Source organism: Schistocerca serialis, chromosome 3 (genome assembly GCF_023864345.2).
Source record: "Schistocerca serialis cubense isolate TAMUIC-IGC-003099 chromosome 3, iqSchSeri2.2, whole genome shotgun sequence".
NCBI lineage: Eukaryota > Metazoa > Arthropoda > Insecta > Orthoptera > Acrididae > Schistocerca > Schistocerca serialis.
The window spans coordinates 571,147,180-571,172,802 of record NC_064640.1 but is presented as its reverse complement, the minus strand read 5'-3'; the positions used below and the strand labels follow the sequence as shown (position 1 = coordinate 571,172,802).

The 25,623-nt window shown below is 40.8% G+C and overlaps 1 protein-coding gene and 2 non-coding genes across 3 annotated transcripts in view; 1 reads left to right on the top strand and 2 right to left on the bottom strand.

Moving 5' to 3' along the window:
• Positions 1–17,315, bottom strand: part of LOC126471023 (speckle-type POZ protein-like) — a 100,752-nt gene extending 83,437 nt beyond the window's left edge. The window contains exon 1 of the mRNA XM_050099084.1: positions 17,254–17,315. The gene's annotated coding sequence lies outside the window, so the exon portion shown is untranslated. The remainder of the gene's footprint in view (positions 1–17,253) is intronic.
• A 5,816-nt stretch (positions 17,316–23,131) lies between these two features.
• Trnas-cga (transfer RNA serine (anticodon CGA)) lies at positions 23,132–23,206 on the bottom strand. The gene has a single exon. It is a non-coding gene; the product is annotated as a tRNA-Ser (tRNA).
• A 146-nt stretch (positions 23,207–23,352) lies between these two features.
• On the top strand, positions 23,353–23,427 carry Trnas-cga (transfer RNA serine (anticodon CGA)). The gene has a single exon. It is a non-coding gene; the product is annotated as a tRNA-Ser (tRNA).
• Positions 23,428–25,623: the final 2,196 nt, after the last annotated feature.

Genomic DNA, 25,623 nt, shown 5'->3' with positions numbered 1-25,623 from the left:
TCAGCAGATGTACCGCTGTCACCAACGCCAGGGCATGAAGCGAGCATTGTCACACAAACTCGGAGTGAGGAGGCAGAAACGCAAATGTGGCAGTGCTACATAACAAGGAAGTGTAAAGTAATACTTCGTAATTTCAGCGCCAGTGGGTCACTTAAAAATCAAAAGCAAGCAGAAAGATCTGAGATCGGCAACCAGAATAACACAGGGTGATTCAAAAAGAATACCACAACTTTAGGAATTTAAAACTCTGCAACGACAAAAGGCAGAGCTAAGCACTATCTGTCGGCGAATTAAGGGAGCTAGAAAGTTTCATTTAGTTGTACATTTGTTCGCTGGAGGCGCTGTTGACTAGGCGTCAGCGTCAGTTGATGCTAAGATGGCGACCGCTCAACAGAAAGCTTTTTGTGTTATTGAGTACGGCAGAAGTGAATCTACGACAGTTGTTCAGCGTGCATTTCGAACGAAGTATGGTGTTAAACCTCCTGATAGGTGGTGTATTAAACGTTGTAATAAACAGTTTACAGAGAATGGGTGTTTGTGCAAAGGGAAAAGTTCTGGACGGCCGAGAACGAGTGATGAAAATGTAGCACGCATCCAGCAAGCATTTGTTCGCAGCCCAGGAAAATCGACTCGCAGAGCTAGCAGAGAGCTGCAAATTCCACAATCAACTGTATGGAGACTCCTACGAAAAAGGTTAGTTATGAAACCTGAACGTAAACTAGCCGAGGCGATGGATCGGCCGCCAGGCAGCCTGTGACAGAGCACTTCATCACTGGCCTCCAAGAAGCCCTGATCTTACCCCCTGCGATTTTTTCTTATGGGGGTATGTTAAGGATATGGTGTTTCGGCCACCTCTCCCAGCCACCATTGATGATTTGAAACGAGAAATAACAGCAGCTATCAACTGTTACGCCTGATATGCTACAGAGAGTGTGGAACGAGTTGGCGTATCGGGTTGATATTGCTCGAGTGTCTGGAGGGGGCCATATTGAACATCTCTGAACTTGTTTTTGAGTGAAAAAAACCTTTTTAAATACTCTTTGTAAAGATGTATAACAGAAGGTTATATTATGTTTCTTTCATTAAATACACATTTTTAAAGTTGTGGTATTCTTTTTGAATCACCCTTATTATCGAATTACCACCGTGAGACAGAGTACTGACGGAACCGATAAACGGGGGCAAATGCGTTCATACACAGAGCCACCACGTCATATGTGCAGGCTCAAGGACATATTCAGTTATGCTGCCATTCTGTTGGTGTTGCTAGAACCAGAGAAATGATAATCTATTGAGTTTCAGTGAAACCACGACAAGCCAATCGAGCCGTTGGCTGTCCACTGGGACATCATGTATGAGAAGACTGGTGTGCAGTCAGCTCTCCCCCACTTCGGATTATGCCGGCCGGAGTGGCCGAGAGGTTCTAGGTGCTACAGTCTGGAACCGCGCGACCACTATGGTTGCAGGTTCGAATCCTGCCTCAGGCATGGATGTGTGTGGTGTCCTTAGGTTAGTTAGGTTTAAGTAGTTGTAAGTTCTAGGGGACTGATGACCTCAGAAGTCCCATAGTGCTTAGAGCCATTTGAACCAGCCACTTCGGACTATCACAAACGATCAGCAAACTTGAAGCCCAACTGCTGCTTTTGTTTACTAACGTATATGTAGGCCTTATGCCGATAGTCTAATGCATTTTGTCTAACGCTAATAACGTAATACATTTATCTAAACGGCATCAGTTGTAAATCTTTTTTTATTGTTAATGCGGGTTTTGTGTGACTTGTGTTGATTAAAATCCCATCACGATCTTGACTACCCAAACTGAGTTTACATTGCCAATGTTATCCACATACATGTTCGCGACTGTGGTTTCATCAGTTGGTGCGTCTGACTGATTCACGCCTTTGTTTCGTTGTCTGTATGACAGCCTCCCTACACTCGTTATTCAGAATGACTGAGACTGCATTTGTTATATCATTTAACTGTATCTACTGTATGGGTCCCGTACTGCTTTGTGTAAGTTTTCTTGCGTTTGTGAAGAATATCTGACGTTTCAAAATAATCTGCAGTGTATTCCTGTGAGTTCTATTTCTCTGCAACTGCGTTCTAGCCCTGGTCTGTGATTTGCCCGCTTTGTGTGTTAAATAAAAATCACGTCTGGTCAAGAAATGGAACCATGCCACAGCTGGATTTCACATGTGCCATTTCTAGCCACTGCCTCATATCGGGGAAGAATGTCTATTCTGCAGCCCTCATCGCCGTTTCTCCATTCGCTCTGCCAGGTATCCACCTGCTATCTAGTCGACTGACGTTTGTGCTGTATATTCCTGTTATGGCCAACACCTTGTCCATTTTCCCATCTTCAGCCAGTAGGCTGCAGCCCTGTATTTAACGGTGACATCTACAGGCTATAATCCCAACAGCACATAAAGTTAGTCCACTGACGTCGTTCTGAAAGTTCCTGAGAGTCTCCTAAGAACCCCTCTTTTTCTTCTCGTGACTGCATTGTTATTGGTTGACAGACTTCATCAGTAAGCCCCATGCGTTTGTCGAAAAATCAAACAATGGACTCAAAAAGTGAGAAATTGTGTTTTCTCATACAATATAAAGGCAGCCTATATTCTGCCTAATGTATTCGACAAGTCTGTGAAAGTTTTTTTCTTTTTTTTTTTTTGCACTGTGGACATCCCTTAAGATTCCTTTGATCACCTTCCGGCTACCCGCAGTCGACTCTGCTATTCTGTTTCAAAAATAATGAATAACGCTGTAGAGTGCAGGAGACGTATCTGCTGTTCTCTAGACCGCGCAAACAGGGAAGGCCACCTAAGGTTGTCGAATGTGCCTGTGATGTCTGTTAATATTGCAACAGCTTATTTCCGACGTGTGCTATCTGCTACTCGAAGGGCCTAATCTGTCACGTCCTCAAGGTATCGACGTCATTCGTGTAATTAATATCTGTGTGTGTATACTATTAGTGAACCGTCGTCCGGCAAGAAGTTGTACAGCAGAAATTTCGCGAAATTTCCCCATCCTTGTCATGTCGACGTCAGTGTTTCTCAGTGTTCACACGCAAAAAACTCAGGGAAGCACAAAGTTCACTTCCTCAGCCAAAGGTCTGTCTGTCTCATAGTTGTCTGTATAGATTTTTTCTAATGTCTCTTCCTGGTCTTATAAATATGTATCTTATATGCAGTCTTTTTATCCTTACATATTAGTAATCTGAATTCTCTTTCCGTAGCTGTAATCACTCACTGGTAACGTTTCCTACTTTTCCGTGTTCCTTTTCGTAACTTTTTTAAATTTCTAACTCAAATGAGATTCTGATGTGAGTTTTTGTTTCAAATGCAAGATGGCTTCTCTCTGTGTTTAATTTGCAAGTTCAGTCAGCGTATGCATTTTATAATCTATGCTATAAGTGGCTACTTTAAGTGGAAAGTCTTCTATAATTTTGCATAACTTTGCCCAGTTTACCTATGTACACTCTAAGATAAAAAATGGCACACCACCAATGCTTCGTTGCCGTGTCTTTGCGCTGTTGCCTCGAGTTCAGTTTTAGTTGTCATCCTTTTGGTGTCTGTTTAAACTGTACCATTCATGATACCACCCGATACGAACTTTACTGGTTTCAACGGATCATCACATTTAAAGTATCATACTCTTTCCTACTACTGTTTCTGACAGAGGTGTATATTGCTGGTACTAGTTTCCTCTCTTTCTAGCTTTCCATAAGTTTTCCGTATCATTCACTACACGTACACTCACTGTCAAACACTTCCACTTCTGATTTTTCGACTCTTAATATAACAGCTTTTTTCTCATGGTCACCTCCACCTTGACAGTCCCCTCCCGAAGATCTAAATGGGGGACTATTCCGGAATCTTTTGCCAATGGAAACATGGACTGTGGGGAAACCGCAATGGAAGAGAACAGAAGCATTTGAGATGTCTGCTACAGACAAATGTTGAAAATTAGGTGGACTGATAAGGTAAGGAATGAGGTTAGTAGGGGGACTAGGCTGCCGTCACCCCAAGTAACGTTATCCAACATGGTGGTGATGACGTCATCTAACATGACGGCCGTGACGTTATCTGATGACATCATCCAAGATGGCGGATTTTGGCGGGAAGTTTGAATTTTGGGTGAAAGATAGGTCAACTGGGCTTCCTCCGCTAACCTAACCCCACTCCCCACCCCTCCCCCAGAAAATGGTGGGAAGTACAAATTCCATCAGGACAATGCAACACACCATCGCTACTTCTACTAACCTAAGAAAATGGCGGGAAAATAGGTCACTTTGGCTACCTCCAATGACCTAAGTCATCTGACCGACACCTCTTCCTAGAAAATGTTATTTAAACAGTTAGAGCCAATACCTACATCCAGTGTGTTCGCCATGGGGTCCAGAGTCCAACTAACCTAGTACACAGTACTGCCACCAGAGGGCGCTGTTGTCCCTTCTGTGACATAATCCAAGATGGCGGTCTGGTGGTGGAGAGGAAGGATCTCATAACAGGAAATTCAAGAGTATATTTTTTATTTATAAAAAATTCAGTTTGTGGAGGTTGGATTTCTCTTGTTCATCATTCTCTGCTGTTTGTAAACATGTAAGTCTTGTAAGAAGTAATTATATGGGCAAACAGGTTGCATAAACTAATGTTTGGCACTGTACTCTGGGTGTCTTAACCTAATGTTTGGCCCTTTATCAGCACTTAATCTATTGTTTTGTTAAGTGGTTTCCCATGTCACCCCAATTTCCTTAAACTATTATACCACCTTTGATACAAATTAAGTAATTAGTAATGTCCTCCCACCACTTTTCGAACATCACATGCTTTTGAACGCCATTTCTGGTGCATTCTTCTTTGTCACCCACCTCCTTACACTATTGTACAGCATTTTACATAAAAATTATGCAGATTAACCTACTGTTCTGCACTTCATCTGCTGTTCTGCTCCATGTCATCCACTTACGCATACCCTCCCCTTAACTAACGCTAACAGCACCTTGGTATAAAAAAATTATGCAAATTAGTTAAAACGATATTCTTCACATGTATGGGGTAGTTTTAATTCTCAGCGTCCTATTGATGGGTGAAATCGATGGAATATAGTTTAAACAAACGATGGCTAATAAAAAACACATCCCACCACTCGACGCCCGAAGCCAATGCTGCCGACTCTGCACACGTCCCCCAGGAGTCGGGATGCACCAGCAATCCCTGTGAAGTGACGACGTGGTCATCAGCTGCCAGGCGACTCTTAGGTGTCAGTTTGCGTCTCGCAAGGATGAGGCGGCGGCATCTCTTTCATATTTGACACCTGAGAAATTCCTGTCGAAATACGTGCTCACCTAGGCACAGTTGACGCCACGATGATGATTAGCTATGGTGTGAGTCCAGCGCTGAGAGAGATGTTCCAATGCTTCCCAGAATAGCACAGGATGCATTGTTCCTAGCGATCTTAACTGGACAGCCCGTTTTAAAACAGTCGTTTCTCGTTGCAGCGGGATCTTCACGGAATTTCAATCACGAGCTTTCTGCTCCCAATGCGAAAATATTTTATTGAAGCCTCATACATAGGTAGAAACGATCATAATAAAATAAGGAAAATTGGAGTTCGCACGGAAAGATATAGGTTTCCGCTTTTTCAGCGCGCTGTTCGAGGGTGGAATAACAGAATTGTTGTGACGGTGGTTCGATGACCCCTCTGCCAGGCACTTAAGCGTGATTTGCAGAGTAGCCATGTAGATGTAGATGTAAATAATGGAGAAACACGTTTATTTTGAAAATTAAGAAAAAAATAAATGAGGAAAACTTGTTTTATTCGGTGATTACTTCAATTTCAAATCATTGCTAATAACACAGAAATCATAAGAAAATTAAAAATGCGTTTAGTATTGTCACTACGTCAAAAAATCGCCATGTTATTGTTTTTCACGGAGCCTTATTTACTTCCGGTGGAACACCAGTGTTCTGCGGAACACAATTTGGGAAGCGCAGCCGTACCAAAGCAGCAGCAAGAACTCCATTGTCGAACGTCAGTGGGGTGTGTAAGAGGGGTCACCACGTGTAACAAACGCATGCACTGTCGCAACGTGATCCATGTCAGTGTAAGGAGCTGAAAACTGACGAATTTCGCGAATCGTGGTTAAAAATTTTGCGAGCCACACGAAAGCGCCAGCCGTCGAGCAAGGGCGTTATCGTAACGGGCTAAGGTGGCAGACTAGAGGTCTGCACGTATTGCATTCATGTTAAGTTTTTTTCTGATCTTCCACCACCAACTTGTACCGCTACAACGAGTCATATTTCTTAGGAAAGAAACAGTAATAATAATAATAATAATAATAATAATATTAGAATTAGTATTAGTTATTATTATTACTTTCTTTTCTCAGACCTTATGTTTGGTCAAAAATGGAAAGTGACGCGGACCTTGATCAAGCGTGACTTCCTTTTAACTGTATGGTATATGATATATTGCATTTAGGAACTTTCGGGTAATTGAACATGTATCAATAATTACGGATTTCTGTAGTTGTATATATATGTTTGGATGTAGCTGTATTGCGTTGATGTACTGGTGGATATTGTGTGGTATGACTCCTGTAGTTGATAGTATAATTGGTATAATGTCAACTTTATCCTGATGCCACATGTCCTTGACATAGGGTTCAAGCGTCGTCCCCGACCATGACGGCCCTTGTCTGAGGCTTCTTTAGTTCTGTCCTGAACCAACTAATCACACTAAAAGGGGGGTTAGCCCTATTAGTGGTTTGTTCTTTTCGTCGCCTTTTACGACTGGCAGAACATACCGGAGGCCTATTCTTTTCCTGGGTCTCCATGGTAAATAATAATATTACTAATAATAATAATAATAATAGTAATAATAATAACCCCATGGAGGCCCAGGAAAAGGATAGGCCTGCAGTATGTTCTGCCAGTCGTAAAAGGCGACGAAAAGAACAAACCACTAATAGGGCTAACCCCCCTTTTAGTGTGATTACTTGGTTCAGGACAGAACTAAAGAAGCCTCGGACAAGCGCAGTCATGGTTGGGGACGACGGTTGAACCCTATGCCCGCCCACAATGGTAATGACACTGCTAGCCAACTGGAAAATGATTTAAATCCAAATAGAGGTGTTTTGCAGGATATGCTTCCTGCAACCACCCTAGAAGGAAAACAGACAGAGGATGAGATGGTCAGATGAAGTCAATCGACACCTCATGTTCTGTTATTACCAAGCAACAAACCTAGGAACCAACACAACTGGATACAGATCACAAGTATACACAACATTTATTACCAGATACCCAGAATTAAAATTTTTAACAGAACAACGTCTAGCTGATCAGATTCGTGTAATAATAAAAAATAACAGGATACCCCAGTCAGAATTAGAAAACATCAAAAAAAAAGTACAACAAATACTGGAACAAAATAATGTGCAATTAGAAGAAGAAGAAGAAAATACAGTAATTGACTCAAACATCCCAGAGCAAACAAACAAAGAACAACACGCATCAATTAAACAATCAGAGGAAAACGAAATCTTAAGACAGTCACCAACACAAGCACAAATAGAACATGAAGTGACACACATGTTAGATATAGAAGAAAAATTTCAGTTGACATATATAGAATACAAAGACACTAATACAGACATTAGACCATTCTTGCATAGACCACCAAATAGCCCACAAGTCGAAACAACAATAAAAACTATCAATACAATCATACACAACAAAATAAATGAATACACAACTATGGAAGAGTTACAATTACTGGTTTATGTAGGAGCACTCACTACACTAAATATACACACTAGGCAGAGATCAGAACCAACCAACACACAGAAGAAACCCACAAAACCAGCATGGCAACACAGGCTACAGATCAGAATAGAAAAACTGAGAAAAGACATCGGACAGCTAACACAATTTATAAGAAATGAAATATCAGACAAAAAACGAAAAAGGTTAGGTAAAATCTCACAACAAGAAGCAATAGAGCAGTTAGACGAAAAGAAGCAGAAATTACAAGCTTTGGCCAAACGACTTAGAAGATACAAAAAAGTGAAAATAGAAGGAAACAAAACCAAACATTCAACACCAACCAAAAGAAATTTTACCAAACAATAGATAACACACACATAAAAATAGACAATCCACCAAACATAACAGACATGGAACACTTCTGGAGCAGCATATGGTCAAACCTGGTACAACATAACAGGCATGCACGGTCGATACAACCAGAAACAGACACAAGATGATACCACAAATGCCTGAAGTGATAATTTTGCAACATGAAGTCACCCAAGCAATTAATTCTACTCACAATTGGAAAGCCCCTGGAAAAGATAAAATAGCAAATTTCTGGCTAAAGAAGTTCACCTCAACACATTCACATCTAACTAAATTATTTAACAGTTACATTGCAGACCCATACACATTCCCTGATACACTTACATTTGGAATAACATATCTGAAACCTAAAGATCAAGCAGACACAGCAAACCCAGCAAAATATCGCCCCATAACATGCCTACCAACAATATACAAAATATTAACTTCAGTCATTACACAGAAATTAATGACACATACAACACAGAACAAAATTATCAATGAAGAACAAAAAGGCTGTTGCAAAGGAGCATGAGGATGTAAAGAGCAACTGATAATAGATACAGAGGTGACATATCAAGCTAAAACTAAACAAAGGTCACTACACTACGCATACGTTGATTACCAAAAAGCTTTTGATAGTGTACCCCACTCAAGGCTACTACAGATATTGGAAATATACAAAGTAGATCCTAAATTGATGCAGTTCCTAAACATAGTAATGAAAAATTGGAAAACCACACTTAATATCCAAACAAATTCAAATAATATCGCAACACAGCCAATACAGATTAAGCGTGGAATATACCAAGGAGACTCATTAAGTCCTATGTGGTTCTGCCTTGCCCTGAACCCACTATCCAACATGCTAAATAATACAAATTATGGATACAACATTACTGGAACATACCCACACGAAATCACACATCTGCTATACATGGATGATCTAAAACTACTGGCCGCAACAAATCAACAACTCAACTAATTACTAAAGATAACAGAAGTATTCAGCAATGATATAAATATGGCTTTTGGAACAGACAAATGTAATAAAAATAGCATAGTCAAGGGAAAACACACTAAACAAGAAGATTACATATTGGATAACCACAGCGACTGCATAGAAGCGATGGAAAAAACAGATGCCTATAAATATCTAGGATACAGACAAAAAATAGGAATAGATAATACAAATATTAAAGAACTAAAAGAAAAATATAGACAAAGACTAACAAAAATACTGAAAACAGAATTGACAGCAAGAAACAAGACAAAAGCTGTAAATACTTATGCAATACCAATATTGACCTACTCATTTGGAGTAGTGAAATGGAGTAACACAGACCTAGAAGCACTCAATACACTTACACGATCACAATGCCACAAATATAGAATACATCACATACATTCAGCAACAGAAAGATTCACTTAGGAACTTTCGGGTAATGAAACATGTATCAATAATTACGGATTTCTGTAGTTGTATATATATGTTTGGATGTAGCTGTATTGCATTGATGTACTGGTGGATATTGTGTGGTATGACTCCTGTAGTTGATAGTATAATTGGTATGATGTCAACTTTATCCTGATGCCACATGTCTTTGACTTCCTCAGCCAGTTGGATGTATTTTTCAATTTTTTCTCCTGTTTTCTTTTGTATATTTGTTGTATTGGGTATGGATATTTCGATTAGTTGTGTTAATTTCTTCTTTTTATTGGTGAGTATGATGTCAGGTTTGTTATGTGGCGTTGTTTTATCTGTTATAATGGTTCTGTTACAGTATAATTTGTATTCATCATTCTCCAGTACATTTTGTGGTGTATACTTGTATGTAGGAACGTGTTGTTTTAAAAGTTTATGTTGTAAGGCAAGCTGTTGATGTACTATTTTTGCGACATTGTCATGTCTTCTGGGGTATTCTGTATTTGCTAGTATTGTACATCCGCTTGTGATGTGATCTACTGTTTCTATTTGCTGTTTACAAAGTCTGCATTTATCCGTTGTGGTGGGATCTTCAATAATATGCTTGCTGTAATACCTGGTGTTTATTGTTTGATCCTGTATTGCAATCATGAATCCTTCAGTCTCACTGTATATATTGCCTTTTCTTAGCCATGTGTTGGATGCGTCTTGATCGATGTGTGGCTGTGTTAGATGATACGGGTGCTTGCCATGAAGTGTTTTCTTTTTCCAATTTACTTTCTTCATATCTGTTGATGTTATGTGATCTAAAGGGTTGTAGAAGTGGTTATGAAATTGCAGTGGTGTAGCCGATGTATTTATATGAGTGATTGCCTTGTGTATTTTGCTTGTTTCTGCTCGTTCTAGAAAGAATTTTCTTAAATTGTCTACCTGTCCATAATGTAGGTTTTTTATGTCGATAAATCCCCTTCCTCCTTCCTTTCTGCTTAATGTGAATCTTTCTGTTGCTGAATGTATGTGATGTATTCTATATTTGTGGCATTGTGATCGTGTAAGTGTATTGAGTGCTTCTAGGTCTGCGTTTCTCCATTTCACTACTCCAAATGAGTAGGTCAATATTGGTATAGCATAAGTATTTATAGCTTTTGTCTTGTTTCTTGCTGTCAATTCTGTTTTCAGCATTTTTGTTAGTCTTTGTCTATATTTTTCTTTTAGTTCTTCTTTAATATTTGTGTTATCTATTCCTATTTTTTGTCTGTATCCTAGATATTTATAGGCATCCGTTTTTTCCATCGCTTCTATGCAGTCGCTGTGGTTATCCAATATGTAATCTTCTTGTTTAGTGTGTTTTCCCTTGACTATGCTATTTTTCTTGCATTTGTCTGTTCCAAAAGCCATACTTATATCATTGCTGAATTCTTCTGTTATCTTTAGTAATTGGTTGAGTTGTTGATTTGTTGCGGCCAGTAGTTTTAGATCATCCATGTATAGCAAATGTGTGATTTTGTGTGGGTATGTTCCAGTAATATTGTATCCATAATTTGTATTATTTAGTATGTTGGATAGTGGATTCAGGGCAAGGCAGAACCACATAGGACTTAATGAGTCTCCTTGGTATATTCCACGCTTAATCTGTATTGGCTGTGATGTGATATTATTTGAATTTGTTTGGATATTAAGTGTGGTTTTCCAATTTTTCATTACTATGTTTAGGAAGTGTATCAATTTAGGATCTACTTTGTATATTTCCAATATTTGTAGTAACCATGAGTGGGGTACACTATCAAAAGCTTTTTGGTCATCAATGTATGCGTAGTGTAGCGACCTTTGTTTAGTTTTAGCTTGACATGTCACCTCTGCATCTATTATCAGTTGCTCTTTACATCCTCGTGCTCCTTTGCAACAGCCTTTTTGTTCTTCATTTATAATTTTGTTCTGTGTTGTATGTGCCATTAATTTCTGTTTAATGACTGAAGTTAATATTTTGTATATTGTTGGTAGGCATGTTATGGGGCGATATTTAGCTGGGTTCGCTGTGTCTGCTTGATCTTTAGGTTTCAGATATGTTATTCCAAATGTAAGTGTATCAGGGAATGTGTATGGGTCTGCAGTGTAACTGTTAAATAATTTAGTTAGATGTGAATGTGTTGAGGTGAACTTCTTTAACCAGAAATTTGCTATTTTATCATTTCCAGGGGCTTTCCAATTGTGAGTAGAATTAATTGCTTGGGTGACTTCATGTTGCAAAATTATCACTTCAGGCATTTGTGGTATCATCTTGTATGTGTCTGTTTCTGCTTGTATCCATCGTGCATGCCTGTTATGTTGTACCGGGTTTGACCATATGTTGCTCCAGAAGTGTTCCATGTTTGTTATGTTTGGTGGATTGTCTATTTTAATGTGTGTGTTATCTATTGTCTGGTAAAATTTCTTTTGGTTTGTGTTGAATGTTTGGTTTTGTTTCCTTCTATTTTCACTTTTTTTGTATCTTCTGAGTCGTTTCGTTAATGCTTGTAATTTCTGCTTCTTTTCGTCTAATTGCTCTGTCGCTTCTTGTTGTGAGATTTTACCTAACCTTTTTCGTTTTTTTTTTTCCGAGATTTCATTTCTTATAAATTGTGTAAGCTGTCCGATGTCTTTTCTCAGTTTTTCTATTTTGATCTGTAGCCTGTGTTGCCATGCTGGTTTTGTGGGTTTCTTCTGTATGTTGGTTGGTTCTGATCTCTGCCTAGTGTGTGTATTTAGTGTAGTGAGCGCTCTTATATAAACCAGTAGTTGTAACTCTTCCATAGTTGTGTTTTCATTTATTTTGTCGTGTATGATTGTGTTGATAGTTTTTATTGTTGTTTCGACTTGTGGGTTATTTGGTGGTCTATGAAAGAATGGTCTGTCTGTATTTGTGTCTCTGTATTCTATATATGTTAGCTGAAATTTTTCTTCTATATCTAACATCTGTGTCACTTCGTGTTCTTTTTGTGCTTGTTCTGGTGGCTGTCTTAAGATTTCGTTTTCCTCTGATTGTTTAATTGGTGTGTGTTGTTCTTTGTTTGTTTGCTCTGGGATGTTTGAGTCCATTACTGTATTTTCTACTTCTGATTGCACATTATTTTTTCCAGTATTTGTTGTACTTGTTGTTTGATTTTTTCTAATTCTGACTGGGGTATCCTGTTATTTTTTATTATTACACGGAACTGATCAGCTAGTCGTTGTTCTGTTAAAAATTTTAATTCTGGGTATCTGGTAATAAATGTTGTGTATACTTGTGATCTGTATCCAGTTGTGTTGGTTCCTAGGTTTGTTGCTTGGTAATAACAGAACATGAGGTGTCGATTAACTTCATCTGACAATCTCATCCTCTGTCTTTGTTTTCCTTCTAGGGTGGTTGCAGGAAGCATATCCTGCAAAACACCTCTATTTGGAATTAAATCATTTTCCAATTGGCTAGCAGTGTCGTTACCATTGTGGGCGGGCATAGGGTTCAAGCGTCGTCCCCAACCATGACGGCGCTTGTCCGAGGCTTCTTTAGTTCTGTCCTGAACCAAGTAATCACACTAAAAGGGGGGTTAGCCCTATTAGTGGTTTGTTCTTTTCGTCGCCTTTTACGACTGGCAGAACATACCGGAGGCCTATTCTTTTCCCGGGCCTCCACGGGAATTATTATTATTATTATTATTATTATTATTATTATTATTATTATTATTACTGTTTCTTTCCTATGAAATATGACTCGTTGTAGCGTTACAAGTTGGTGGTGGAAGATCAGAAAAAAACTTAACATGAATGCAATACGTGCAGACCTCTAGTCTGCCACCTTAGCCCGTTACGATAATGCCATTGCTCGACGGCTGGCGCTTTCGTGTGGCTCACAAAATTTTTAACCACGATTCGTGATATTCGTCAGTTTTCAGATCCTTACTGTCAGTAGTCGTGCCATGTGAACGCTAGACTGCATTTGAGTGCTGCATTTATATATCTCCTCTCACCTCTTTAACATAAAATATGCTTCTCTTCCATTTAATAAATGAAATGAATAATAATTACAGTGGTGCTTTCGTTGCGAGATATGATCTACTGTAGGTATTGTAATGAATCGTTATAAAATGAGCTTTTAACTACTGCTGATTTCGTGTGACTATTAAAATGTCGTCGCAGTCAAGTCATTACATTCTTAGTTTATCGTCGTCATTGATGACACGAGGGCATTTTTAGTAGTATCTATCATAAAAGAATGAAAAGCATAGCGTAGGCTTGCACCAAGTACATTTTGTGAATGGCACTTACTGACGCACACTTTTGATTTTTAATAAATTTAGTGGAATGAACGCTTCATTAAAATTCAATAAAGAATGGTCGTTAAGAAATAATTTTTGATGCAAACCACGTCAAACGCACATACCCGAGTGAGACTAGGCCTCGTGTTGAAAGGGTTAATGGCGGAAGTAAATTCTCGATAAAGTTTGTACAATAAATTGCTGAGAAGTGGAAGAACAGGAAAAGTGTTGTCCAAACATTGATATTTATTTACTAGAGAAAATATATGCATGGACCACATCAAACGGCATTGATAAGACCATACAAAGAGCCTGTTTACCTTATTCATGGTGTTTTTTTCTTTTTTTTCTTCTTCTTCTTCTTCTTCTTCTTCTAAGTACCAAATAACGTCAAAAGCGACTGCACTTCTCCCCAGCAATAGAGCTGCCGTTTTCACTGTTAAAAAAGTCTATTAAACGAAAACTGCTGCATCAATTTACTTTCTTATTTATACACAGTGTAGGCTCTTTTTGATCAGGTGATATAAAACCTAATGCATTTTTCATTTACAGAAATTTTTTTTTTTGTGGAAGGACACTCAATGGAAAAAATATCGAAGTCGTCATTCCACTATGTCAAGAAAACAAAGAACATAGATAAAATAAAGTATAGGCGCTACTATAAAATGAGCGAGCGCAACGAAAATAGGTTAACTTCCGGCGTTAGCAGACGGCGACACTATCCTCTCTCCCACCAACGTCTGTCTTTTCTCTCGAGAAAGCCTGTGTGAATTGGAAATACTTTGTGGAACGTTTTGACGTTCCGTTTCGTCCCGTTATGTGTGAATCATACTTCAGCCGGTTGCCCTGACGCTGCTGCTCCATGGCTGGCACTCTCGTATGGTATTCAACAGTCTCATAAAATAAAATCACGAACCCCCATTTCTCTAAAAACATTGTGAGACATATCGTAGTTGACAGCCTTTATTACATCTACTACAATCGCGCCACCAGCAAAATCCGTGACCCATTTGGGTGCATGCTACCCTTGACAGTGGGAATGGCGCTGTTGGGTGCCCTGTCAGTGGCATAGAACTTATTGCGGAGGTCAACATCCAAGGTGTTTCATTCTCTGCGCTCAGGAGTTTGCTGCCCTACGATCAGGACTGATCGAGGGGATTTTGGGGTCACCTGCAGGAAGCTATTATTAGATGTTATACTATAACGAAAAATGCTGAGCAGGAATCATTTGCCAGGTTTGTAGGTAACAATGGGACAAAAATCGACCTTACTAAGCCAGGAATGACGTAAATGTTTTGCAGTGAACCGAATTCAGGAAGTGGTCTATGGGGAGGGGTGGGGGGAGGGACCGACGTTGGCCGGAAGAAGTCGAACTGATAGTGAGATTGTGAGTTCCGTTTCCTGCGCCGTACTTGTGTTACATATGAGGGTAGCGCGTTGCCCGAGGCGTGCCACTAGCTTCGTGTCAGAAAAACCCTGGTAAAATTCTCAACTTAAGGTTTTAAAAAATGTGATCTACGAAGTGTCTGTGCAGGTGTTTGATCCATGCAAATGTCTGCATACTCAAGTATGAAGTATGTTATCAATCAGCCGGGAGTCGAACCAAAGTAAAGACGATGGCCCAAGCCTCGTTAATTAAAGGAACCTCTTAAACAACGTTATGTTCCAGCATCATTAAATATGCAGATACTGCTCCGTACCAACACCATTTCACGGTTAACTTCTTCCTGATACTATATAAAGAGCCTGGCTCAAATGGCTCTTAGCACTATGGGACTCAACTTCTGAGGTCATCAGTCCCCTACTTAAACCTAACTATCCTAAGGACATCACACACATCCATGTCCGATGCAGGATTCGAACCTGCGACCGTAGCGGTCGCGCGGATCTGGACTGTAGCGTCTAGAACCGCTCGGCCACCCCGGACAGCTATAAAGAGCTTCTTACAAAGTTTAATGCTGCCATTTTTCCAGCTTTTTCATGAGCAGTAATCACGATCGAACTTTTCCAAAGCTGTCAATGTTTCCGGTTTCATTATATCAAGATACGATGTTAGGAGTGTTGGCTGTCACGAATGATGCAACATATGCATTTTTATAGATGAGAAACTCTTTCACATCTGGTTCAAATAATCATTGCCAAGGCATTTCCAGACTGGAGACATCCAGCTGCTTGAGCACTTATCAGAAGTACAGTGATAATTTCATTGTGGATGTGAACTGTCCAGGATCAGCCTTGAATTTTTATTGGTGGAAATGTCAAAGCGTACCACGCACCTGTCGAGCATGAGATTACTTCACATTTCTGTTATCGGCAAACCGTAACAAACGCCGCAGACTTCAGGTACCTAAATTGTGATTGGCGTACTCGAAGTAACACGATGCAACAAGACTCACACAACACATAAATAAATCTTCTAGTGAAAGGGAAAAAGGACATACGCCAGTTCATATGCAAAACGTTCTGTTATTGAATAAAAACGTAAGGTAAACAAAACTATAGAAACATTATTTGTTCAAATGGCTCTGAGCACAATGGGACTTAACATCTATGGTCATCAGTCCCCTAGAACTTAGAACTACTTAAACCTAACGAATCTAAGGACATCACACAACATCTAGTCATCACGAGGCAAATACTATTGCAACTGGGATTTTAACAAACAACTTCGAAGTGCGCGAAAATCTGAACACTGCGTATGGAATTACGGGAAACTGCAAGAGAAAAGAATAAAGAAGAACGTGTTTCCGTGTCCTATGAGATACTTACGGAAAGATATATATTATGAAATAGGAAAAACTACTTAAGCTTATCCACGAGCTGCATACGAATGAAACACATTCTCATTACTAACACGCAAAACCCATGGTAAATTAATATTTCTCGCTGCATAAAAATATAACATTACGTTACCTCATTTCAGTATAACTGACTCATTCTAAACAGCATGTTCATCGTCACTGTTGTTTCCACAAGTGCTTTGACAAATATCTGAAAGTTTCTGAGTAATTTGTAGCACTAACCTCTGTGTCACGATATTTTTTTTTAGTTTATACCTGCTGCTGTAATATGTTAACAGTAGGCCAAACGAAGTATGCAGTTATCTTATCGTATAACAGCTGATCAATAGCAATTCACTGGTCCTCATATAGGAGACGAATAAGCCTGCAGCGGAAGACAGCCTAAACCAATTTTTATGATAAAGCGTTCTACAGAGCTGCATCTGAGGTGGTTCATTTGGAGTCTATTTTATGTTTCCAACGGCTAGGACAGTACAATTATGTTAAAATGCATCAAATTATTTCTGTAACTAACCAATGTGTTTATTTTCGCTCTTGTAGTGAATGAATTTCTCCTTGACGTCCAAGACGATGTGTTCTCGCTCAACGTGGCTCGGTTATCACATTGCAAACGCTTTTCCTTTTGTGCTACTCACAGTAAGGGCCGACTTCTTCGATGAGTGGACTGCGTCTGCAGGCGTGATCACAGCTGTTTGGGATTAGGTCACACACTGCCGTTCGAGGTCCCTGTAGCGTCCCGACGCGGCGATGCTGGCGCTGCCTCTGCGATAAAAAACGGCCGCGTTGCCAAGCCGCCTTCCCCGATCACATCGGCGTCCTCCTAGATTTTACTAGCGCAGTTTTCAAAACGAAAAACCGGGCCAGAATCCCGTTTCTTGTATATGGCGCGAGGGAGGGACTTTCGGAATTGGTCGATCGGATTGTAGTCACGGTTTCCAGGAAAGTTTTAGGTACGAAGCAAACATCTGCACTATCTGATCAAAAGTGTACGGACACCTAATAGTAGACATTAATATGGGAAGTGTCTACTCTTCGCGTTTATGGCGGTTTGAACTCTGCTGGGTACAGTTTCAGTGAGGTGTGTAGATGTCTGTGGAGGAATGGCAGCCCATTCTTTGTCAAGAGCCGAAACCAGAGAAATTATTGATTTATTTTACTTGTTCTTCTTAATTACAGCATATTATCTGAAAAGCAAGAAAAGCCATACAGAAACATTTTCTTCGATAGTATTAAATTTATATAAACCATTTATTCCTGTATTTCATATCTTTAAATACTACATGTACTTATAGTACTACAAAACTACAATAAAACCCTTAACGAGTTACCCTACTACTAGATTCAGAAGGATGTAGGTTGCAGTAGGTACTGGGAGATGAAAAAGCTTGCACAGGATAGAGTAGCATGGAGAGCTGCATCAAACCAGTCTCAGGACTGAAGACCACAACAACAACAGCATTTCTATAAGTCTTACAGAATGTGTTCTCTGCTCATTCGTTTATTTTGGTGAATTTAATTTGTGGATGGTTGTTTCTGCTACAGGATCAGCCCTCATACGTACAACCCCGGTCAACAGCCATTGTCTGCTGGATTCCTTAGGCGTCGGGCAGCACGTCAGCAGAGTTTCTACTTGAGAAGGCAATTCCACCCATCACTATTACACCTTAAAGTCCATAATCACTTGTACCAACGCATTGTAGATTCTTGGGAAACTATTTCATTCTGTGGTCGCCGACCTCAGCTATCTTCTCTCTATATGCAGAATGTTTTTTAGCCTGGATGGCAGCATGCTGACTTATGGTTGAATGCCTCATGAAGTCTTCCTTGGTCTTTCTGGATACTGCGGCTGTAGTGTCATCCAAGGTGCGCCGGGTCGACTCGCTCCTTAGTGCTGCATTGGGATCAAACATCCTTAATACCTGACGTCCATTACCCGCTGCATCTTCACAGAGCACGCAGTCACCCAAGGTGTGTTCTGGTGTGCCCACACTGCCGCAGGCGCATCTATCGTTCATCTGTATAGATGCGTAGGATACGGGCCATGGCCAGTCAGGTAATGTTTCAGTCCACTCGACGGAGTAAGAAATCTCATTTTTAATCTCTCCGTGATGCTAGGGAGAAATCCGTATATTCTCATGCTTGTGCCTGAAGTGTTCCTTTAATTTTGCCACAGTTGTAATACGCGATCCTTTATCACTTTTCTCGCGCTGGCCTCGGTTCCAAGCACTCTTCGTACTTCCATTTGATTGCCTTTCTTTAACCAGTAAAAGGGTATAGTAGGTGTCTGTTAATCGTATTACTACTCGTTGAACTCTTCTCACTAATTATGCTGGCTTCAGTATCCGAGCGAGTTGGCGCAGCGGTTAGCACACTGCACTTGCATTCGGGAGGACGACGCTTCAAACCCGCGACCGGCCATCCTGATTTAGGTTGTCCGTGATTTCCCTAAATCGCTCGAGGCAAATGCCGAGATGGTTCCTTTGGAAGGCCAGGGCCGATTTCCTCCTCCATCCTTCCCTAATCCGATGGGACCGATGACAAGCTGTTCGGTCCCCTCTCCCAAATCAACGAACCAGCAGCTGCTATCTACGAGCCCAAACGCTCGCACTACATCCTACGACTGATGCTAATATAGATTGGTGGTATACTCTGATTGGTTTCAAGGGAAGCCGAAATTGCCTAACTGCAATGGTTATAATTTTAGTCATCAAATTTGTACCTTTTGCTTGCTTCCTCTATATGTTGTGCAAAGTTAAGACGTTCGTCCAGAAATACCCATAGATATCTCGTTACTGCGCATCTTCTAATCGTTGTATGATTTTATTTTATTTAAGGGTTTCTTACTAGCTTCACTTTCAGTGGGAGGTACGTTGTTTTGTGAAGCGCTGGTGACAGTTTAACACTTCAACATCATCTCTCAGCCGGCCGATGTGGCCGAGCGATTCTAGGCGCTTCAGTCTGGAACCGCGCGACCGCTACGGTCGCATGTTCGAATCCTGCCTCGGGCATGGATGTATGTGATGTCCTTAGACTAGTTAGGTGTAAGTAGTTCTAAGTTCTAGGGGACTGATGACCTCAGATGCTAAGTCCCATAGTGCTCAGAGCCATTTGAACCATTTGAATCATCTCTCAAGTTCGTGGAGTGCCGTATTACATTTGTCTTCTATAATTCTTCTGGAGTCACCACTTACAACGAACAGCACGTCATCTACAAATGCTGCCAGACCGCTTGTATTACCGTTGTCATGTAACTTCTGTAGTATGGGCTCCAGTGCTACATCCCAAAACTCTGGACCACGCACTGATACCTACGGACTGCCTTTTGTTATTGTCTTCGTTATTTTCTTTCCTAGACATGTTGAAGACGAGTGTCACCAGTGGAAATAATGTCTCGGGCAGTTGTACAGCGCTTCTGGACACTACAAATCCCTAAGCCGACAAAAGAAAGACGGCCACCATGGGTTATCAAAAGCGCCAGCAATATAGATCATCGTCGCTATAACGTACGTAGAATGAGTGTCTGTCGCTAGCGAAATCGTCGTATTAATTGGGTCTTCAGTTGACTTGCCTCTTCTATGCCCGTACAGGTGAGGGCTCATCCCGTGTAGCAGTCTGTTCAAATGGTTCAAATGGCTCTGAGCACTATGGGACTCAACTGCTGCGGTCATAAGTCCCCTAGAACTTAGAACTACTTAAACCTAACTAACCTAAGGACATCACACACATCCATGCCCGAGGCAGGATTCGAACCTGCGACCGTAGCGGTCGTGCGGTTCCAGAATGTAGCGCCTTTAACCGCTCGGCCACTCCGGCCGGCAGCAGTCTGTGATCTTGTGATCTTTTGCATAGTAGTTTTTCAAATAGCTTGCTGAGAACATTCAAAAGACCAATTGGTCTGTAGTATTTGGGAATCATTGGATCCTTATCTTGCCCTTTACTAATTATTACAACATCAGAGTTTTTCCACTGTGCAGGGAACCCTTTCTTGAAAGAGACAGTCGTTGTACAGTTCGCGCAAGTAACTATCTAATTGGATACATAGTGCGAGTATTACTTCGGCTGGTATCCCGTCCGGTCCTGGAGATTTTTTTCCTTTTTCAGTCCTAAAATTATTTACCTAATTTCTTCTTGTGCCAAATGGTACACAGGTTTGTTGTTTCTATGGTCTTCCCACAACATTTTCCGTAACCTACACTGATCACCTGTCTCGCCTTCGTCTCCATCGTCAGGAAGTAGTGTTTGCCCATTAGCAGGGTAACTGACTGTTCCCAACTTTCTGTTACCGTCCCATTGAACTTGGATGGGACTATTGGTGATCGTAGTTTCTGGCAGGGATCGGTTTCTAAGTTAGCGTCTACGAATTCCTTCCATCGTTCCATTTTTGGTTTCCATAACTCTTCCTTGAAACATTTGTTTAAGATACCTGTATTTATGCAACCTTCGACCTCTTTGTTCTTGGGTCATTCTGCTCTGGTATAGCTTCCTGGCTCTTATTGCTTCACATCTTAATTTCTGCAGCGCCTCGGTCGAGATGCAAGGTACTCCGTTAGAATGACCCCTGCTGGCAGGTATTGACGCCTCTATGTATAGCCACAGTCAGTTCTTGCCATTTAACACCTATATTATCACACAGCGATGGACTCCCCAGACGCTGAAACACCCTTCTTAGTTCTTCCCAATTAAGGTCACTGATCTTGTATTTGGGCCTGTGGGGTCTTGGATTTCCCTTCCTGTGATGGTATAGTGGATGATGTGGCCATTCGATGTCATTCCACTCTCAGCCTTCCAGCATTCCGCATGGCGCGCCGCTGCGTCCGTGTTTTATTGTTTACTTCTTTGTAGTAGGTGTTTGTTTCCTGTACGAACTGACTCTGAGTATTGTACTGCTTTTGTTGCAGATTCACGTCCTGCATTGACGAATCTTCTTTTACTTCTGCTGGCAATGCAGTGTATTCCTCAGGATGTGTGTTGTCGCATTCTACGAACAACTGCCAAGTTTGTGTCATGTTACCAAATCCTTATCGCCTGTATCATGTATCACTCCTACATCCGCCTCTGATGTCGCTTCTCTGTTATACCACATAGATCCGAATTTTCGTGAAAAATTTCTTTCCTGCTTTTTCGTAGGTGCATGATGCTCTACTTCTGTCTGTGTCATGCTCTTTTCTGTGGTACTTACTGCTCACTTTTGCCAGAAATTCGTTCTTTATTAGTAGAGTTATTGATGTTGGACACTGAGGTCTGGAGCGAAATGGACGTTCTGACTCATCCCAAACGTCTACTTCTGGGTTAAGTTAGGAATTCCGGGCAGGCCACTCCATTTCAGGAATGTTGTTGTTCACAAACCATTCCCTCACAGCAGCTGCTTTCTGAAAGGGTGCAGTGTCATGCTGACAGAAATAATCAGCATCTCCAGACTGTTGACCTACTGTACGTAATACACAATGCCGTAAGATGTGTTCATATACTTCCGTATTTAGCGTTTTCTTAGGTGCAATAAGGGGATCACACCCTAACCACGAAAAACTCCCCCATACCGTAACACACGTCCTCTGTATTTCACTGTTGATACTACACATGGCGGCTGGTAACATTTTCCGCCATTCACTAAACCCAAACCCTTCTTTCGGATTATCGCAGCATATGGTGCGATTAATCACTCCGAATCACTTGTTTCCAGTCATCCACTGTCCAGTGGCGCCGGTCTTTACACCCCCTCCAGCGTCGGTTAAAAGTGACTACGAGGAACTGGTCAACCATTGTACCCTATTACTTTTTACTTCCTGCGTAGTTACTGTGCTAGTTGGAATGCTGGTAGCACTTTGAATCTCACGAATGATTCATTCCTCTGATTTCATTTGGTTTTTTTTTCAATCACCCTCCGCAATGCTCAACGATCCTTGTCCACCAGTACATGAGGTCTGCTTGGTCTTGGTTGAGTTGTGGTTGTTCGCTCGCGTTTCTACTTCACAAACACGTCACCAACGGTCGACATGGGTAGCAGTAGAACAGTTGAAAATTCTCTGATGGATCTGTTGCTCAGGTGATATCCAGTGACTACTCTCTCTTCAAAATCACTGAGATCTTCTGGCCGGCCCATTCTGCCGTGACTGTTTCGCTAATGACAACACAGCATTCCCCGCCTCGTTTTATACTGGCAGGTCTGCTCTTCGTGACATCTACTGGTCAGTTCTGCATGTCATTGGAGTGTCAGGATACTTTTGATCAGATAGTGTATCTACATCTAAGACTATAATCAGCCTGAAGGTTGCTTTACTAGGTGTGGTCCCAACGGAGGTCGGTAAACTGTTGCTTTCCTCCGACCTTTGAACTCAGGCAGTTACAGAAGGCCCTACGGTTTAATGTGGATTCCAAACTACGGTGCTACTCGGATTTTTTCACATTAACAGACGTTGCCAGAGATGTAAGAAGCCAGACATAAAAGTCCTAGTTCTGATCAATGATCGAATCCAACACTTTCGAATCTGAAACTTCCTGGCAGATTAAAACTGTGTGCCGGACCGAGACTCGAACTCGGGACCTTTGCCTTTCGCGGGCAAATGCTCTACCAACTGAGCTACCCAAGCACGACTCACGCCCCTTCCTCACAGCTTTACTTCTGCCAGTACCGCGTCTCCTACCTTCCAAACTTAACAGGAGAGCTTCTGTTAAGTTTGGAAGGTAGGAGACGCGGTACTGGCAGAAGTAAAGCTGTGAGGAAGGGGCGTGAGTCGTGCTTGGGTAGCTCAGTTGGTAGAGCATTTGCCCGCGAAAGGCAAAGGTCCCGAGTTCGAGTCTCGGTCCGGCACACAGTTTTAATCTGCCAGGAAGTTTCATATCAGCCCACACTCCGCTGCAGAGTGAAAATCTCATTCTGGAAACTTTCGAATCTGTAGACTACCTCAGTACTCAGCCACCTAGCCACGTTCACAATTACCTCTGTATTTGCGAATCACCGTGAAAAAACTTTTTCTTGTATTATCGTAAAATGGGTGAATAGAAGCAGTTTTCAACTTTAAAAGAACAAATTGGTAGTTTTAAAAAGAAAAATGAACATCAAAATTAAAAGGGATTATGGTTTTTGTGTCTAACGTCTAACTTATAAGTTTTTGGACCTAGCTCAAGATTTTATAACATAAAAAAATAAAAATTCGTTTCTATATTCACCTCGAAGAGAGGGGTGAATGGAAACAGCGATGTTCATCTTCTTAGTGTTTCTGTTTATTGGTCCTTCGGGCGCATAGGGACATGTCAAAAACTATTTTGTTTCTAGAAGAATAAGGAACAAAATTTATGTGGTTCAAAAAATTTTGTTCAGTACAAAATTAATAATATTTGCATGCATTGTGATTTTTAATTCTGTTTTCCAAATAAACAGTGCGTTGCCTGTAATATTATGGTATGTTGGTTATTTTTACTTTTGTACCGTCTAATTATAACTGTTATTTCTAATTACGTTATTGTTACATTAAACTGATGAACTTGATTTGCCTGTTAATATATTAAGCAGCTGACATTTTTGAATCTAAAAGTTGTAGGCAGCCCCATAAGCAAAGCAGAGCCTTCGAACAACGTGACTCCTGATCTGTTAAAATAAACTTATTTAATCGCTCTTGATTTTTCAAAAAAAAAAACGCTATCACAACCTCTGCTTTCTAAACAACAGAATTTACATACATACAATCTATATGACTGCTGTCCGCCTGCTTAGCTGAGTGGTAACGTGCTTACCACCCATACGCTGGTTCGGGGTTCGGTTCCCGGCCGAGATGGAGATTTTCTCCGCTCGTGGACTGGGTGTTGTGTTGTCCTCATCATCATTTCATCCTCGTCAGCGGCCGCAAGTTGCCCAATGTGGCACCGCCTGAAGTAAGACTTGAGCTTGGCGGCCGAACCCGACTGGGGCCTTCCGACCAACAATGCCGTACGATCATTTCATTTACATATGACTGCTTACTCTTCCATATACTTAAACCACAGCATGATCTCTTGAGCTGAGAACAATGACAGGTGATTCGTCATTTCTGTCAAATTTTTGGTCTTCTTCTGAAGAAACACTGACGGCTACAGTTTCTATTCACCCCACAAATTCCGAAAACATAACTCGTCTTTTATCAGTTAGCTGAAACACAAGTCATGTTAGAGCATACTTTACAACGGAACTTGTGGTTAATGAAATGATGTAGAAAGTTCGAACGAAAGGTATTGCAAATTTGCTTGCTAGGTACCGGTACTTCAATTAAAAAACGCAGTTTGATTGGTACTCACAGCTGCAGTTCGAAGTAAACAAATTCAACTCCACATCCAATGTTTGTCATACAGTAAACAAAACATTAACTGATAGTCACCAATGTTGAAATTCATACTTTCTCTGTTAGATCGGTTCTCTACTAACCCGGACAAACAAATCTTTGAATAATCCTCTCATTCGTCGTCCGAAACGATAGCGTAGAATTTTTATAGAAGTTTCTTTTCTATTCACCCCATTATTTACATTCTCGCCATTTTACGAGATATATCAGTTTTATCTTTCATTCCAGTGATGTATGTAGCGTGAGAAAGCGACTGCTTGTACATCTCTTTGTGGACTGTCATCTGATTTAATCTGCATCATTTCTGCGAGATAGATGTGTAGGAGGCTGGAGAATATTCGCAGTTTCTGCTCTAAAATACGGTTTTGGAAGTTTTCTATGGAAGTTACATCGATATGTATGGCGTCTTTCTTCGAGTGATTGCCAGTTAATACTTTTTCAACATTTCTCACATTTTCAGGCCAGTGAAATAAGTCTTACACCATTCGCAGTAACCTTCTTTTTATAGGCTTCCCCCGTTAGCCCAACTTAATATTGGTCCTAGATTCTTGAGCGGTACTAAAGTATTGGCCGTGCAATTTTTTGTATGAAATCTCTTTTGGAGACGAACTTGCGTTTCTCCATATCCTCCTAGTGCATCGTAACCTCTCATCTGCTGCGTCTGCGTTGTTGTTCCACTTCATACTTCTGTAT